At 37.0% G+C, this 16,104-nt stretch overlaps 1 protein-coding gene across 2 annotated transcripts in view; it reads left to right on the top strand.

Moving 5' to 3' along the window:
• The window catches only part of LOC148943386 (sodium- and chloride-dependent GABA transporter 1-like), a 63,075-nt gene that overhangs the window by 16,742 nt on the left and 30,229 nt on the right, over positions 1-16,104 (top strand). The window lies entirely within an intron of this gene.

The following is a 16,104-nucleotide window of genomic DNA, read 5'->3' as shown; positions in this document are numbered from 1 at the left end:
AATTACTATTTTGTATAATGGCTTTTTCTTTGTATTGTATTAACTTAAAAAAACTTTCCGAAAAAGAAATTTTCTAAAGAAAACTAAAGGTCATATGAAACTTAAGATCAGAAGAAATAGAAACCTACAATAACTCAAAACAACCAGAAATTACTATTAAAGAATAAATGAAACTCAAAACGAACAAAGATTAAATAAACAATAAATGAATAAAAAAAAATCTTAAAACGAGTGAAACTTCAATTGAATATGCAAATTCAGCTTGAAACGAACAAAAACCTACAAAGAAGAGTTTGGGTTTCGCCTCCGTAAAAGTCTAAAGCCTACTGCGTCATTGGCGCTTTACTAAAAACTGTAAATGTCTTGAGCAGTCTTGAAAAGTACAAATAAAATAAAACTGAATGTTTGATATATAATGCTATTAATTGTTGAAAAATCATCAGTTCAAGATCTTATTTCACTGTAATTTTATTTTCTTTTTCAATGCTGCTGTAGTGAAGCTATATCACTTGAACAGTCTTGGAAAGAACTAATAAAATTATACCAAATATTTAATGTATAATGATATTGATTGCTGAAAGCTCATCACTACGAGATTTGATTTTACTCCAATTTTTGTTTTTACCGTCAATTCTGTAATAATCAGGAAAGAAAACTTTGGCCACATAAATTGGTTTCTCTGAAGAGCCAATGACAGAGTAGGCCTTAGACTTTTACAGTGAAAGAAGGAGGCAGAACCCAAACTCTTCTTTTGTAGAGATTTTTGTTCGTTTCAAGCTGAATTTGCATATTCAATTTAAGTTTCACTCGTTTTAAGATATTTTTACTCATTTATATTAGTAACTATTGTTTGTTTGTTTGCCATGATTATTTATTTAATTTCTGTTCATTTTGATTTTGGGCTTCATGTATATCTTAATAGCAACATATTTTTATTCATTTTAAGCTTGATTTGCATAATCAACTTAAGCTTTACTCGTATTAAGATTTATTTATTCATTTATATTAGTACCTGTTGTATGTGTTTTTTTCTGTTCGTTTTGAGTTTCATTTGTTCTTTGATAGTAATTTATGGTTGTTTTGAGTTTGAGTTATAGTAGGTTTTTATTTCTTGTGATCTTAAGTTTCATATGGCCTTTACTTTTCTTTAGAAAACATCTTTTTAGGATGATTTTTTGAAATTAATTTCTGTTTTTTTATTGCCAAAGTTTCAAGTTTTTCAAAATTCCCTATTTATAAATATTTTTTTTTATCCAAAATAAATTAACAGTTTTGGTAAGAACTAATAAATTAAACTAAATATTGGATATATAATTATATTAATTGCTGAAAACTCATCAGCTTTCAAAAAACTCCTTATTTCAAAATAAGATCATTTTTTTCAACATAAAACTTTCATTAAAGTATCAAAACTAGTATCAAAGTAACAATATCAAAGTATCAAAGTAAAGAAAGGATCAAAGCTAACAAGGTATCAAAGTAAATAAAGTATCAAAGTAACGATAAGCAACTTGCAGAACTTAAGCCCTTGCACAGTAAATCGATGTTACCACGTAGATCACTAAATCCAACTATCAAAGTAAACAAAGTATCAAAGTAACAATAATTAAGTTACGTAACTCAGAACCTTTTCTCCGGAGCTGGGGGGTGGAGGGATCAACCCCGGAAGCAATCTTATTTGGCCTTTCAACTATTAAAAAAAAAATTACTATCTCCAAATTTTGATCGAATGTTCTTTGGGAAATTGGGGCGTGGGCTAGTTGGCCATTGACCACTTTCGACTCTTAAAAAAGAGCTAGAAGTTTCAATTTCCATCGAAAGAACCCCCTCCAAAATTAATACGACCACCCCCTCCACAGAACCTTATGTTCTAACAATGGGCAAGTTACACAAGTTGCCCTGGGGGCTAGGGAAGATTTCTTAACCCCTAAATTATAGTAATTTGAATTTTGGACTATTTTGAACAAAATGGCTATTTCAAAGTTTTGATAAGATGTATTTGGACAAAAAGGCGCAAGGGTAATGGGCTTGTTGCTTTTTGATCACTTTTGATTCTTTAGAACGTAAACTTACATAGGTTACAATTCTTGTCCCCCGTAATATGGAGGATTTCTCAACCCCTAATGTATAGTAATTTGAATTTTGGACTATTTTGAACAAAATCGCCATCTCAAAATTTTTATCGGGTGTATTTGGGGAAAAATACGTGGCGGAGGGTAGATACCCTCCGATCAATTTTGACGAATCTTAAAAAGGTAACTAGAACTTTCAATTTCCAATCAAACGAGTCATCTCTGAAGTTAGTACGACCACCCCTCACATATAACCTTATATGCCCTCAGATAGCTTACAACACTTTCCCCCGGGCTCCGGGGGGATGTGTCGACCCCGGGGTTTTCGTTTTTGATCTTTAAACTATTTTGAACAAAATAGCTATCTCAAAGTTTTGATTGGATGCATTTGAGGAAAAGGGCCTTGAGGGGAGGGGGCTAGTTGCCTTCAGATCACTTTTGAATCTTGAGAAAGGCACTGGAAATTCTGATTTACAATCAAATAAGTCCCCTGCGAAGTTTATACGACCATCCCTTCTATAAGAACCTTATGCGCCCTTAGGGCACATTCTACAACATTTGCCTCGGATTCTGGGGGGGGGGGAGGGCTGTTTTATCTTTGGAGGTTTTTTTTATATTATCTTTGGTCTATTTTGAGCAAAATGGCTCTATAAAAATTTGATTGGACGCATTTGGGGGAAAGAAGGTTGGGAGGGAAGGAGAGGGGTGGCTAGTCGCCATTGGTTCATTTTTTACTCTTAAAAGGTGAATTGGAACTTTCAATTTCTAATCATTTGAGTCCCCTCCAAAGTTTATATGACCACCTCTTCCATAAGAACCTTATATGCCCCCGCGGCATAAGTTGTAACCCTTTCCCTGGCTCTGGGGGAGGGGGGTATGTTGACAGAGAGGTTTTTGTTATCTTATTGTTGGGCTATTTCAAACAAACTGGGCATCTCAAAATTTTCATTTGATGAATTTGGGGAAAGGGGGTGTTTGTAGAAGCCCTACGTTAACTTTTGACTCACAAAAACTAACTAGAGCTTTCAATTTCCAATCAAATGACCCACCTTCGAAGTTCATACAACCATTCATTACATAAAACCTTATTCGCCTCCGGGGTATAACTTAAAACATTTGCCCCTGGGCTCTTGGGGATTGTGTTGACCCCGGAGTTGTTGCTATCTGATGTTTAAACTATTTTTAAAGAACGGCTACCTCAAAATTTGTAAGAACCATATATGCCCCAGGGCATAACAGTAGAGATGGGGGTCCGACTCCCACGAGTCACCCCTGCTGCCATCTATAACTTTTTTTAACACCATATATTGGCACGAGAACCACGTGGTTTATGGTTTTTATCAGTGAGAATTTGAAAAACAGGAATTTTGTCACATTTTTGTATGTTTTTATGGACTTTGTCAGTGAGAATTTGAAAAAACTGGATGTTTTATGGTTTTTGTCAGTGAGAATTTGAAAAACAGGAATTTTGTCACATTTATGGATGGTTTTATGGTTTTTGTCAGTGAGAATGAAAAAACAGGAACTTTCTCACTTTCATGGATGTAAACAGCAATTTATGTATGTTTCATGGTTTTTGTCAGTGAGAATGGAAAAACAGTATTTTTCTCACTTTGCTGTCAGTCATTAATCAAATTGTGTCCGGGCAAAGTTTAGTAATGTCTGACAGGTACTGCTCCAGGAATAGATCCAAGTCATTAATGTCTTTGCCTCGGGAACAGTTCTACTGGTCGAACTCCAAAGGATATTAATAACCACAGGCCATGGAAACAATTAGGCAAGAAACATCTTAGCGATGAATTGTTTTAGCGCGCGAGAAGGTTTCCTATTAATTTGAAATGCGTTAGCACAGAGATGCCAATAACAAAGGAACACGCTGAATTTGCGTTTAGGGATTATTTGGGCGAAACCGTTTTAGACAGGTTATAGAACTATTTCGGCGAAACAGATAGAGACATTTTAAAAGAAGATTTTTGAAGAGATTTTAGAAGAGAATTTAAAGGTGAAACTCTGTGGTCGTTATAATACACAAGTTTCATTTGAACAGTGTTGTGAGGTCCTCTAACCCAACCCCAAAGGGTTCCAATCCTCCTACCCCAACCCCGAAGGAAGCCCCCGGTCCTCAAAGGCCCCCCAAGCTCCCAAAGGCCCTCCATCGGTCCCCAAATGTCCCCCAGGCCCCCAACTGCCCCCCGGACACTCAAAGGTCCCCCAAGCTCCCAAAGGGCCACCGACGCCCCCAAAGGCCCACCCCAGACCCTCAACGGCCATCCCCGGGCCCCCCAAAGGCCCATCGAGCTCCCAAAGGACCAACGGGGTCCCAAAGGCCATCCACCGGTCCCCAAATGTCCCCCAGGCCCCCAACTGCCCCCCCGGACACTCAAAGGTCCCCCAAGCTCCCAAAGGGCCACCGGCGCCTCCCAAGGCCCACCCCAGACCCTCAACGGCCCTCCACCGGTCCCCAAAGGCCCATCGAGTTCCCAAAAGACCAACAGGGTCCCAAAGGCCCTCCACCGGCCCCCAACTGCCCCAAAGGCCCGCCCCCGGCCCCCCCAAGGGCCCCCCCCCGGCCCCCAAAGGTCAACCGGGCTCCCAAAGGACCAAACGGTCCTCAAGTGCCCCCCAGCCCCCCAACGGCCCACCCAGACCCCCAAATGCCATCCCCGGACCCCCAAAGCCCATCCCCCGGTCCCCAAAGGTCCCCCCGAGCTCCCAAAGGACCACCGACCCTCAAGGGACCCACAGACCCTCAAAGGCTCTCCCCGAGCACCCGTCTTTCGTTGATGTGTGTTGTCTGAAACCTATGATTTGGGATGTGTAGTTTGCTACTTCAGGCTTTTCTGAGCTAAGGTTTCCTAGTATTTCCTAGGTGAATGTTGTCTGAAACCACTAGTTTGGGGTGAGTAGTTTGCTTTTTCAGGCTTTTATGAGCTAGGTTTCTTAGCCTTTCGTTGGTGTGTGTTGAGTGAAACTTATGATTTGGGATATGTAGTTTGCTATTTTTGACTTTTCTGAGTTGGATTTCTTAGTCTTTCATAGGTGTATGGTGTCTGAAACCTATGATTTGGGATGTGTAGTTTGCTATTTTCAACTTTTCTGAGCTGGATTTCTTAGCCTTTCATAGGTATGTGTTGTCAGAAAATTATGATTTGGGATGTCTAGTTTGCTATTTCAGGCTTTTCTGAGCTAAGGTTTTCTAGTATTTCGTAGGTGAATGTTGACTGAAACCAATAGTTTGGGATGAATAGTTTGCTATTTCCGACTTTTCATAACCGGATTTCTTAGTCTTTCGTTGGTGTGTGTTGACTGAAACCTATGATTTGGGATGTGTGGGTTGCTATTTTTGACTTTTCTGAGCTGGATTTCTTAGTCTTTCATAGGTGTGTGTTGTATGAAACCTATGATTTGGGATGGTTAAATTGCTATTTTTGACTTTTCTGAGCTAGATTTCTTAGCCTATCATATGTGTGTCCTTTCAGAAAATTATGATTTGGGAGGTGTAGTTTGCTTTTGGACCTTTCAGAGCTAGGATTCTTAGTCACTCATAGGTGTTTGTTGTCTGAAACTTCGGGTTTGGGATGAGTAGTTGGCTATTTCAGACTTTTCTGAGCTAAGGTTTCTTAGTATTTCGTAGGTGAATGCTGTCTGAAACTTATGATTTGGGATATGTAAATTACTATTTCGGGCTTTTCTGAGTTGGATTTCTTAGTCTTTCATAGGTGTGTAGTGTCTGAAACCTATGATTTGGGATGTGTAGTTTGCTATTTTCGACTTTTCTGAGCTAGGTTTCTTAGCCTTTCATAGGTATGTGTTGTCAGAACATTATGATTTGGGATGTGTAGTTTGCTATTTCAGGCTTTTCTGAGCTAAGGTTTTCTAGTATTTCGTAGATGAAAATTGTCTGAAACCAATAGTTTGGGATGTGTAATTTGCTATTTCTGACTTTTCATAACCGGATTTCTTAGTCTTTCGTAGTTGTGTGGTGTCTGAAACCTATGATTTGGGATGTGTGGGTTGCTATTTCAGGCTTTTATGAGTTGGATTTCTTAGTCTTTCATAGGTGTGTAGTGTCTGAAACCTATGATTTGGGGTGGGTGGATTGCTACTTTTGACCTTTCTGAGCTGGATTTCTTAGCCTTTCATAGGTGTTTGTTGTCTGAAACATATAGTTTGGGATGACTAGTTTGCTATTTTTGACTTTTCTGAGCTAGGTTTCTTAGCCGTTCATAGGTGAGTGTTGTCTGAAACCTATGATTTGGGATATGTAATTTGCTATTTCTGACTTTTCATAACCAGATTTCTTAGTCTTTCGTAGGTGTGTGATGTCTGAAACCTATGATTTGGGGGTGCGTGGGTTGATATTTTTTGACTTTTCTGAGCAGGATTTCATAGCCATTCGTAGGTGTGTGTTGACTGAAACCTATGATTTGGGATGGTTAATTTGATATTTTCGACTTTTCTGAGCTAGATTTCTTAGCCACTCATAGGAGTGTGTTGTCTGAAACTTATGATTTGGGAAGCACACGAAAACTTACATGCACACAAAAACTTACATGCACACAAAAACTTACACACACACACACACACACAAAACTTACACACACAAACAAACGAAAACTCACACACACACGCCAAAACTTACACACACACAAAAACTGACACACACACACACACACACACACACAAAAACTTACACAGCAACACAAATAAAATCACACTCAAAATCAAAAAAACTTACACACACACACACACACTCACAAAACTTACACTCACACACACGAAAACTTACACACACACGCCAAAACTTACACACACAAAAACTTACACATGCACACGAAAACTTACACACACACACACACGAAAACTTACACACACACGCCAAAACTTACAAACACACACAAACTTACACACACACACACACACAAAAACTTACACATGCACACGAAAACTTACATTCACACACAAAATTACATTCACACAAAAAATAACACACAAACACAAACAAAAAAAAAACACACACACACACACACTAAAACTCACACACACACACAAAAACTAACACACACAAAAAAACTTACACAAACACACACACATACACATACACAAAAACTTACACATGAGCACAAAAAAAACTCACACACACACACGCCAAAACTTACAAACACAAAACTTACACACACACACACACACATACACAAAAACTCACACACGCACACGCACAAAAACTTACACACACACACACACACACAAAACTTACACACACACACGAAAACTTACACACACACTCAAAAACTTACACATAAAAAAACATACACACACACACACACACACACACACACACACAAACTAACAAGAAAACACACACAAACAACTAACACACACAAAAAAACTTACACACACACACATACACACACAAACACACACAACCTTACACAAACACAAAAAAAAATTATATCAACAATCAATAGCTTAGAAACAAAAAAACTTACACACACACACAAAAACTTACACACACGCACAAAAAATCACACACACACACAAAAACTTACACACACACACACTAAAACTTACACACACACGCCAAAAATTATACACACACAAACAAACTTACACACACACACACACACACACACACACAAAAACTTACACATGCACACGAAAACTTACATGCACACAAATTAATTAGACTAAAAATGAAGATATCTATGCAGAGTTTCAACTAGCTATGGCTAAGTTTGCTAAAGACAAGCTATTTTCTTATGAAAACACACAAAATCAGAAAAAATGTTAAATTTTCCTTTAGTACCTACGCAAGTAGTCTTAAATTAAGATATTTATGCAGAGTTTCAACTAGCTATGGCTAAGTTTTCTAAAAACAAGCTATTTTCTTGCGAAAACAAACAAAAACAGAAAAAAATGTTCAATGTTCATTTAGTACCTACGCAATTAGGATTAAATGTAGATATTTATGCAGAGTTTCAACTAGCTATGGCTAAGTTTGATAAAGACAAGCTATTTTCTTGCGAAAACACACAAAATCAGAAAAAAAAATGTTCAATGTTCCTTTAGTACCTACGCAATTAGGCTGAAATGAAGATATTTATGCAGAGTTTCAACTAGCTATGGCTAAGTTTGATAAAGACAAGCTATTTTCTTGTGAAAACACGCAAAATCAGAAAAAATGTTCAATGTTCCTTTTGTACCTATGCAATTAGACTAAAAATGAAGATATCTATGCAGAGTTTCAACTATCTATGGCTAAGTTTGCTAAAGACAAGCTATTTTCTTGTGAAAACACACAAAATCAGAAAAAAAGTTCAATGTTCCTTTAGTACCTACCCAATTAGACAAAAAATGAAGATATATATGCTGAGTTTCAACTAGCTATGGCTAAGTTTGCTAAAGACAAGCTATTTTCTTATGAAAACACAAAAAATCAGAAAAAATGTTCAATGTACCTTTAGTACCTACACAATTAGACTAAAAATGAAGATATCTATGCAGAGTTTCAACTAGCTATGGCTAAGTTTGCTAAAGACAATCTATTTTCTTGTGAAAAAACACAAAATCAGAAAAAAATGTTAAATGTTCATTTAGTACCTACTCAATTACACTAAAATTGAAGATATTTATGCAGAGTTTCAACTAGCTATGGCTAAGTTTGCTAAAGACTAGCTATTTTCTTGTGAAAACACACAAAATCATAAAAAATGATCAATGTTCCTTTAGTACCTACGCAATGAGACTAAAAATGAAGATATGTATGCAGAGTTTCAACTAGCTATGGCTAAGTTTGCTAAAGACAAGCTATTTTCTTGCGAAAACCCACAAACTCAGAAAAAATGTTCAATGTTCCTTTAGTACCTACACAATTAGACTAAAAATGAAGTTATTTATGAAGAGTTTCAACTAGCTATGGCTAAGTTTGTTAAAGACAAGCTTTTTTCTTGCAAAATCCCACAAAATCCGAAAAATGTTCAATGTTCCTTTAGTACCTACGCAATTAGACTAAAAATCAAGATATTTATACAGAGTTTCAACTAGCTATGGCTAAGTTTGCTAAAGACAAGCTATTTTCGGGCGAAAACACACAAAATCAAAAAATGTTCAATATTGCTTTAGTACCTACGCAATTAGGCTGAAATGAAGATATTTATACAGAGTTTCAACTAGCTATGGCTAAGTTTGCTAATGACAAGCTATTTTATTGCGAAAACACACAAAATCAGAAAAAATGTTCAATGTTCCTTTAGTACCTACGCATTTAGGCTATAAATGAAGATATTTATGCAGATTTTCAACTAGCTATGGCTAAGTTTGCTAAAGACAAGCTATTTTCTTGCGAAAACACACAAAATCAGAAAAAAAATGTTCAATGTTCCTCTAGTACCTTAGCAATTAGGCTGAAATGAAGATATTTATGCAGAGTTTCAACTAGCTATGGCTAAGTTTGCTAAAGACAAGCTATTTTCGTGCGAAAACACACAAAATCAGAAAAAATATTGTTAGGTTAGGTTAAGCTAGATTAGGTTAGGTTAGCCTACGTACGCGCGCATATAGGTTAGGTTAGGTTGGATTAAGTTAGGTTAGGTTAATTTAGGTTAGGTTAGATTAAGTTAGGTTAGGTTAGGTTAAGTTAGGTTAGGATAGGTTAGATTAAGTTAGGATAGGCTAAGTTAGGTTAGGCTAGGTTAGCCTACGTACGCGCGTACGTAGGCTAACCTAGCCTAACCTAACTTAGCCTATCCTAACTTAATCTAACCTATCCTAACCTAACTTAACCTAACCTAACTTAATCTAACCTAACCTAACTTAACCTAACCTAACGTAATCCAACCTAACCTAACCTAACCTATATGCGCGCGTACGTGGGCTAACCTAACCTAATCTAACTTAACCTAACCTAACAATATTTTTTCTGATTTTGTGTGTTTTCGCATGAAAATAGCTTGTCTTTAGCAAACTTAGCCATAGCTAGTTGAAACTCTGCATAAATATCTTCATTTCAACCTAATTGCATAGGTACTAGAGGAACATTGAACATTTTTTTTCTGATTTTGTGTGTTTTAGCAAGAAAATAGCTTGTCTTTAGCAAACTTAGCCATAGCTAGTTGAAACTCTGCATAAATATCTTCATTTGAGCCTAATTGCGTAGGTACTAAAGGAACATTGTACATTTTTTCTGATGTTGTGTGTTTTCGTAAGAAAATAGCTTGTCTTTAGCAAACTTAGCCATAGCTAGTTGAAACTCTGTATAAATATCTTCATTTCAGCCTAATTGCGTAGGTACTAAAGCAATATTGAACATTTTTTTGATTTTGTGTGTTTTCGCACGAAAATAGCTTGTCTTTAGCAAACTTAGCCATAGCTAGTTGAAACTCTGTATAAATATCTTCATTTTTAGTCTAATTGCGTAGGTACTAAAGGAAAATTGAACTTTTTTAGGATTTTGTGGGTTTTAGCAAGAAAATAGCTTGTCTTTAGTAGACATAGCCATAGCTTGTTGAAACTCTGCATAAATATCTTCATTTTTAGTCTAATTGTGTAGGTACTATAGGAACATTGTACATTTTTTCTGAGTTTGTGGGTTTTCGCAAGAAAATAGCTTGTCTTTAGAAAACTTAGCCATAGCTAGTTGAAACTCTGCATAAATATCTTCATTTTTAGTCTAATTGCGTAGGGTACTAAAGGAACATTGAACATTTTTTTCTGATTTTGTGTGTTTTCACAAGAAAATATCTTGTCTTTATCAAACATAGCCATAGCTAGTTGAAACACTGCATAAATATCTTCATTTTTAGTCTAATTGTGTAGGTACTAAAGGAACATTGAACATTTTTTTTTCTGATTTTGTGTGTTTTCGCGAGAAAATAGCTTGTCTTTATTAAACTAAGACATATCTATTTGAAACTCGTAAGAAATATAGTCATTTTAGCCTAAGTGCTGTGTGACTCCGTTAGCTTTGATAATTTTTTTCTGATGTTGTGGGTTTTCGCAATAAACAAGCATGTCGTTAGCAAACATAGAAATATCTGGATTAAACACTGAAGAGATAAATAAATTTTAGACTATAGGCTTAGTTCAACAATGAAAATTGAATATTTTTTATGATTTTGGGTGTTTTCACAAGAAAATAGCTTGTCTTTATCAAACTTAGCCATAGCTAGTTGAAACTCTGCATAAATATCTTCATTTCAGCCTAATTGCGTAGGTACTAAAGGAACATTGAACATTTTTTTATGATTTTTTGTTTTTTCGAAAGAAAATAGCTTGTCTTTATCAAACTTAGCCATAGATATTTGAAACTTTGAATAAATATCTTCATTTTTAGCCTAATTGCGTAGGTACTAAAGGAACATTGAACATTTTTTCTGATTTTGTGTGTTTTCATAAGAAAATAGCTTGTCTTTAGCAAACTTAGCCATAGCTAGTTGAAACTCTGCATAAATATCTTCATTTTTAGTCTAATTGTGTAGGTACTAAAGGAACATTGAACATTTTTTCTGACTTTGTGTGTTTTCACAAGAAAATAGCTTGTCTTTAGCAAACTTAACCATAGCTAGTTGAAATTCTGCATAAATATCTTCATTTTTAGTCTAATTACATAGGTACTATAGGAACATAGAACATTTTTTTCTGATTTTGTGTGTTTTCACAAGAAAATAGCTTGTCTTTATCAAACTTAGCCATAGCTAGTTGAAACACTGCATAAATATCTTCATTTTTAGTCTAAGTGTGTAGGTACTAAAGGAACATTGAACATTTTTTCTGATTTTGTGTGTTTTAACAAGAAAATAGCTTTTCTTTAGCAAACTTAGCCATAGATAGTTGAAACTCTGCATAGATATCTTCATATTTAGTCTAATTGTGTAGGTACTAAAGGAACATTGTACTTTTTTTCTGATTTTGTGTGTTTTCTCAAGAAAATAGCTTGTCTTTATCAAACTTAGCCATAGATAGTTGAAACTCTGCATAGATATCTTCACTTTTAGTCTAATTGCGTAGGTACAAAAGGAAAATTTAACATTTTTTCTGATTTTGTGTGTTTTCACAAGAAAATAGCTTGTCTTTATCAAACTTAGCCATAGCTAGTTGAAACTCTGCATAAATATCTTCATTTCAGCCTAATTGCGTAGGTACTAGAGGAACATTGAATATTTTTTTCTGTTTTTGTGTGTTTTCTCAGGAAAATAGCTTGTCTTTAGCAAACTTAGCCATAGCTAGTTGAAACTCTGCATAATTATCTTCATTTCAGCCTAATTGCGTAGGTACTAAAGGAACATTGAACATTTTTTTTCTGAGTTTGTGTGTCATCTCACGAATATAGATTGTCTTTAGCAAACTTATCCATAGATAGTTGAAACTCTTCATAAATATCTTAATGTAATCATACTTGAGTAGGTACTAAAGTAAAATTTAACATTTTTTATGATTTTGTGTGTTTTCATAAGAAAATAGCTTGTCTTTAGCAAACTTAGCCATAGCTAGTTGAAACTCTGCATAGATATCTTCATTTTTAGTCTAATTAATTTGTGTGCATGTAAGTTTTCGTGTGCATGTGTAAGTGTGTTTTTGTGTGTTTTTTTTTTTGTTTTTTTTATTTTTTGTGTGTGTGTTTTTTTTTTTGCTTTTGTGTTTTATTGTTCTTGTGTTTGTTTTTTATTTTTTTTGTGTGTTTTTATTTTTTTGTGCGTGTGTGTTTTTTTTTGTGTGTGTGTAAGTTTTTGTGTGTCTAAGCTATTGCGTGCTGATATAAATTTTGTGTGTGTGTGTGTAAGTTTGTCTGTGTGTGTGTGTGTATTTTTGTTTGTGTAATTTTTTGTGTGTGTGTAAGTTTTGTGTGTGTGTGTGTGTATTTGTTTTTGTGTGTATTTGTGTGTGTGTGTGTGTTATTTTGTGTGTGTTTATTTTTTTGCGTGTTTGTGTATTTTTTGGTGTGTGTGTGTGTAAGTTTTGTGTGTGTGTGTGTGTGTGTAAGTTTTTGTGCGTGTGTGTGTGTGAGTTTTTGTGTATGTGTGTGTGTGTGTGTGTAAGTTTTGGCGTGTGTGTGTGTGAGTTTTTTTTGTGTTCATGTGTAAGTTTTTGTGTTTGTGTATGTGTGTGTGTGTAAGTAAGTTTTTGTGTGTAAGTTTTTGTGTGTGTGTAAGTTTTGGCGTGTGTGTGTGTGAGTTTTAGTGTGTGTGTGTGTGTGTAAGTTTTGTTTGTGTGTGTGTGTTTAAGTTTTTGTGTGCATGTAAGTTTTTGTGTGCATGTAAGTTTTCGTTTGCTTGTGTTAGTTTTTGTGTGTGTGTGTGTGTGTAAGTTTTTGTGTGTGTGTTAGTTTTTGAGTGTTTGTGTGTTTTTTATTGTGTGTGTGTGTGTAAGTTTTCGTATGCATGTGTAAGTTTTTGTGTGTGTATGTTTTGGCGTGTGTGTTTAAGTTTTCGTGTGTGTATGTGTAAGTTTTGTGAGTGTGTGTGTGTGTGTAAGTTTTTGTGCGTGTGTGTGTGAGTTTTTTTGTGTTCAATTTTATGTTTTGTGTGTGTGTGTGTGTGTGTGTGTGTGTATTTTTGTGTTTGTGTTTATTTTTTTTCGTGTGTGTGTGAGTTTTCGTATGTTTGTGTGTGTAAGTTTTGTGTGTGTGTGTGTGTGTGTGCAAGTTTTTTGTGTGCATTTAAGTTTTTGTGTGCATTTAAGTTTTCGTGTGCTTCCCAAATCATAAGTTTCAGACAACACACTCCTATGAGTGGCTAAGAAATCTAGCTCAGAAAAGTCAAAAATATCAAATTAACCATCCCAAATCATAGGTTTCAGTCAACACACACCTACGAATGGCTATGAAATCCTGCTCAGAAAAGTCAAAAAATATCAACCCACACACCCCCAAATCATAGGTTTCAGACATCACACACCTACGAAAGACTAAGAAATCTGGTTATGAAAAGTCAGAAATAGCAAATTACATATCCCAAATCATAGGTTTCAGACAACACTCACCTATGAACGGCTAAGAAACCTAGCTCAGAAAAGTCAAAAATAGCAATCTAGTCATCCCAAACTATATGTTTCAGACAACAAACACCTATGAAAGCCTAAGAAATCCAGCTCAGAAAGGTCAAAAGTAGCAATCCACCCACCCCAAATCATAGGTTTCAGACACTACACACCTATGAAAGACTAAGAAATCCAACTCAGAAAAGCCTGAAATAGCAACCCACACATCCTAAATCATAGGTTTCAGACACCACACACCTACGAATGACTAAGAAATCCGGTTATGAAAAGTCAGAAATAGCAAATTACACATCCCAAACTATTGGTTTCAGACAATTTTCATCTACGAAATACTAGAAAACCTTAGCTCAGAAAAGCCTGAAATAGCAAACTACACATCCCAAATCATAATGTTCTGACAACACATACCTATGAAAGGCTAAGAAACCTAGCTCAGAAAAGTCGAAAATAGCAAACTACACATCCCAAATCATAGGTTTCAGACACTACACACCTATGAAAGACTAAGAAATCCAACTCAGAAAAGCCCGAAATAGTAATTTACATATCCCAAATCATAAGTTTCAGACAGCATTCACCTACGAAATACTAAGAAACCTTAGCTCAGAAAAGTCTGAAATAGCCAACTACTCATCCCAAACCCGAAGTTTCAGACAACAAACACCTATGAGTGACTAAGAATCCTAGCTCTGAAAGGTCCAAAAGCAAACTACACCTCCCAAATCATAATTTTCTGAAAGGACACACATATGATAGGCTAAGAAATCTAGCTCAGAAAAGTCAAAAATAGCAAATTAACCATCCCAAATCATAGGTTTCATACAACACACACCTATGAAAGACTAAGAAATCCAGCTCAGAAAAGTCAAAAATAGCAACCCACACATCCCAAATCATAGGTTTCAGTCAACACACACCAACGAAAGACTAAGAAATCCGGTTATGAAAAGTCGGAAATAGCAAACTATTCATCCCAAACTATTGGTTTCAGTCAACATTCACCTACGAAATACTAGAAAACCTTAGCTCAGAAAAGCCTGAAATAGCAAACTATACATCCCAAATCATAATTTTCTGACAACGCATACCTATGAAAGGCTAAGAAATCCAGCTCAGAAAAGTCGAAAATAGCACACTACACATCCCAAATCATAGGTTTCAGGCACCACATACCTATGAAAGACTAAGAAATCCAACTCAGAAAAGTCAAAAATAGCAAACTACATATCCCAAATCATAAGTTTCACTCAACACACACCAACGAAAGGCTAAGAAACCTAGCTCATAAAAGCCTGAAATAGCAAACTACTCATCCCAAACTATTGGTTTCAGACAACATTCACCTAGGAAATACTAGGAAACCTTAGCTCAGAAAAGCCTGAAGTAGCAAACTACACATCCCAAATCATAGGTTTCAGACAACACACATCAACGAAAGACGGGTGCTCGGGGAGAGCCTTTGAGGGTCTGTGGGTCCCTTGTGGGTCGGTGGTCCTTTGGGCGCGCGGGGGGCCTTTGAGGACGAGAGGAGGGCCTTTGCGGGTCCGGGGTTGGCATTGGGGGGTCTGGGGGGGCCTTTGGGGGTCTGTGGGGCACTTGAGGACCGTTTGGTCCTTTGGGAGCCCGGTTGACCTTTGGGGGCCGGGGGAGGGCCTTTGGGGGTCCGGGGGGGGCCTTTGGGGCAGTTGGGGGCCGGTGGAGGGCCTTTGGGACCCTGTTGGTCTTTTGGGAACTCGATGGGCCTTTGGGGACCGGTGGAGGGCCGTTGAGGGTCTGGGGTGGGCCTTTGGGGGCGCCGGTGGCCCTTTGGGAGCTTTGGGGACCTTTGAGTGTCCGGGGGGGGGCAGTTGGGGGCCTGGGGGACATTTGGGGACCGGTGGAGGGCCTTTGGGACCCTGTTGGTCTTTTGGGAACTCGATGGGCCTTTGGGGGGCCCGGGGATGGCCGTTGAGGGTCTGGGGTGGGCCTTTGGGGGCGTCGGTGGCCCTTTGGGAGCTTGGGGGACCTTTGAGTGTCCGGGGGGGCAGTTGGGGGCCTG

Source organism: Artemia sp. Qi Xiang Cuo, chromosome 15, assembly GCF_049724085.1.
Source record: "Artemia sp. Qi Xiang Cuo chromosome 15, ASM4972408v1, whole genome shotgun sequence".
Taxonomy (NCBI): domain Eukaryota; kingdom Metazoa; phylum Arthropoda; class Branchiopoda; order Anostraca; family Artemiidae; genus Artemia; species Artemia sp. Qi Xiang Cuo.
Note: the sequence above shows the minus strand (reverse complement) of the source record. Positions and strands in the feature narration are given on the sequence as shown.